General features: G+C 38.6%; 1 protein-coding gene across 2 annotated transcripts in view; it reads right to left on the bottom strand.

The window, feature by feature from the left end:
• PPARD (peroxisome proliferator activated receptor delta) overlaps positions 1-2,302 on the bottom strand; it is a 598,118-nt gene extending 595,816 nt beyond the window's left edge. The window contains exon 1 of one of the 2 annotated variants that reach the window (XM_044076576.1): positions 1,849-2,302. The gene's annotated coding sequence lies outside the window, so the exon portion shown is untranslated. The remainder of the gene's footprint in view (positions 1-1,848) is intronic. The other variant, XM_044076577.1, reaches the window with a different exon arrangement.
• Between the last annotated feature and the right edge of the window lie 1,098 nt (positions 2,303-3,400).

The raw sequence follows: 3,400 nt of genomic DNA, 5'->3' as shown, positions 1-3,400 counted from the left end.
GATGTCAGTGCAACCCTTAATGTTCATATTTTTGTTTTTCTCTTTATAATTAATTTTGTACTTGCATTGTTTTAATACTCTTTTTCCTGTATAGGTTCATAGGTGTTTACTAGGTTAACAACCACAAGGGCCTTTTTAAGCCTAGCCATACATCCCAAATCTCTAACAAGTTCTAATACCCTTGATAAGTGTAAGCAGGGGTTTGGGAGATGAACCATTTACAGGTTGCCTGTGTCCATTTGAGACATAGGTGCTACATTCCTGAGTGTTCCATCTTTCTGATGACACATTAAACCAAGATCCCATCTGTCCGAGTTGGGGGTGACTCAAGTAGATTTAAGAAGATCCTTTGTCAATTATTAAAAACACTACAAGTTGCTTTATTTATGCATCGTAATGCTAAATACATTTTACATTATTTATACTTTCATAATATTTACATTTTCAGTTCACATTAATAATATTTCCAGTTGCCATATTGCCAGACTCACATTGTCATCAGATTAACAATATTCCCTTGTTTCTTTTAAATTTCTACCCTTCCCTCTATACCCATCTTTTCTACCATAATCAGCTTTTAATGTCAGCTAACATATCTTCATATTCTCTATTTTTATTATATAATAATCTATCATATCTTGTTTTCCACACCACCCATATCTTTAAAAACAATATTTTCTCCAATTTGCCAATTTCACATTCCCTTCTTTCTCATACTTTCTGTATATATATATATATATATTTTGTCTATGTGTATGTTTATCTTTGCTGGGGCTCTTTCCCCTCGGGTCTCCATTGAAAATGGGTTTGAGTTAACAAATGTGAAATAAAATAAAAAAAACTAAAAACATAGGGCAATGTGGACAACATGAATGGTTTAGTTGTAGGAAAACTTGGACAGGCTCTACCAATAGAAAGACTACAATATCTCTGTACAACTAATGAGATTTTATCTTCAGTACTATCTACAGCATTGAAAGGTCAAAGTGAAGTCCCAGTTTTAAAACAAGACGGTAAATGTGCAAAACAGAATTCACACAAAGAGACCTTAATATAATATATAACCTTTGGAGCGGAGAAGAAAAGATACACAAAATAAGTGATGCAGACTTTCAAATATTTTCATAAAAATCAAATTAAAAAAAGAGCACCTTTTAAGTAAAGTAAACATGTATGACTTCAGGGTGAAGAAATATATATATTTTTTTTCACTGACAAGGTTATGTACATGGGAATCCAGCATCTATTACATATGTTGTAAGCAAGGAGGTATGAGGCAAACAAAAACCTAAAGCCTCTCTGGCAAGACAAACGGCTAAGAGGAATTCCAGTTAAACTACCACCATGGCATCCTTGGCACGGGTGCATAAAAGTAGGCAATGTGTTACCTGAAAACTTAATTTAGCTCAGACTGCTTAACTCTTTAAAAGCAAACGTAATAAAGGAAACAATATTTTCAAGTTATTCGAGAAAAAGAAAATACAGCGATGTCTCCCAAATAACTGGGATTATTAACAGCCAAGACGTAGATCAGATCTTCCTACGTCTGCAGAACAACTTATCCCAAGACCAATAGCCAATGACGGACATGTTCATGAAAATGACCATGAACTTACAATGCCCACCCCATGCATTCTAAAATCCAAGCTTCATTGACACCCATGTACCCATCTAACAGCGACTGATGAGATTACACGTGACTTTGGCTTTCGGGACAGGACTTTACTAATATGTAAACACACACAAACAATTTACAACACAACAGCTTTACTCTTAGACAAGATGTCCCACGATATCTCTTGCTCAAACACTATAGCCAGTACTTGCCAAAACATTTAACCCCATCACCTGTGGCAGCAGCGTACCCCTGGGGCACTCGGGTGGCGAACCAAATCGGGCTGGTGCCTGCCTACTCCATAAACAAACCGGCCCGCTGAAGAAAGGATCGACCGTCTCGTTACAGCTGCTGCTACCCAGTAGGGACAGATGAAGACATATATAACGAAAAGACCCTTTCAACTGCTCCCGATCCGGTACCTCATATTTCACTTTGTGTCCTTTTACGAAACAGCCGGCATTGCTCAAATTATCACAGAATAATGTCTGATAATCAAAAACTGTCAGTCACCAGCGGCTGTGCACCCTATAAAACAGTAGGTGCCCTTTCAAAACCCCAGTCACTACAATTAGCTGTCAAGTTCTCCGTTGCCGACGTGACTGCCTTCCACACGGTTCACCTGAAGTACAACCTCAGAAACTTTTCCCCACACCCTCAAGTCAGACAACAGGACAGACAACCCTCCCTCTCTGACTGTCTGCGGCCTGTCAGTGGCTACGTGCGCACGTCAACATCATGCCCTCTGCGAAGACCGACGTGACGTACGCTGACGTGGGAGGAGCTTTGACTGAACTGGGTAGATAGTGAGAAGGCGTGGGAGAAATTATTCTGGTTGCCTTTTTGGGAAGGGGGATGGTAAAGTATTGTGACAATCACGTGACGCGCGCACACAAAAAGTTGTCTAGCCCCCCCTGTTATTCAACGGTCCTTAATCGCTTTAGTAACAGGCCGCGTGTGTAAGTAGTGTTAACTCCTGATTCAGTTACGACAGGGGTACACGACAGACTTTACACACGTTTTGGCAACGGATAGTTTTATGGTAATAACCATAAATAAAGAGCTCAGTAGCTTTATCCATAACAAGGAAAACAATCATTACGCGAGAATATACAATGAACGTGTTACCAAAAAGATTGAGACCCGTTGAAAATGTGACCTACAACTTAGCCATCCAACTTTTTTTGTCCCTTACACGTGTAGACCCTTCCGCACACCCGCTCTCCCGGCTCATAGAAACCATGACTGTCATTGTATCCACAAAGAGCATACTTCTCAACTGCCCCCATTTTTCAGGTACATCCCTGATTTTGGATCAAAAGTTTGCTCTATCTCTCCAAATCCCTCGTAAAACTAACAATGTTTGTACGAAGGGTGGTGCATTTACAAATACAATCAAGAATGTCAGTGTTTAGAATTACAGACTTATCTTACTTTTTCTGCAAAATTGTAATTGTACTAAAATTTTAAAAAGTATTCCTGAATGTCTCTAATTATTGGAAAACACACTAACAACAACAATCAAGCTAAGAAAATAATTGAAGCTGCGGTAAGCTGGATTCCAGCAGTAAAAAAATGTCTTCTAAAAAGCTGGAACTTCAGAGTTATCAAAACACATCCTTTTCCAAATTATTTAATTTCATAATAGGCTGGGTCCCATTTTAAGTACACGGCTTCCAGATTTCCTTAAAGGCACAACCATCAAAAAACATACACATCTTCAAGAAAGAAAACATTGTATCTCGCCTAAGTTCACAAATATAAATAAAAACAGGAATGCATATG

This window comes from Protopterus annectens, chromosome 7.part0 (assembly GCF_019279795.1).
Source record: "Protopterus annectens isolate FY-2018-M chromosome 7.part0, PAN1.0, whole genome shotgun sequence".
Lineage (NCBI taxonomy): Eukaryota > Metazoa > Chordata > Ceratodontiformes > Protopteridae > Protopterus > Protopterus annectens.
The sequence above is the reverse complement of the archived record's forward strand: the minus strand, read 5'-3'. Positions and strand labels throughout refer to the sequence as shown.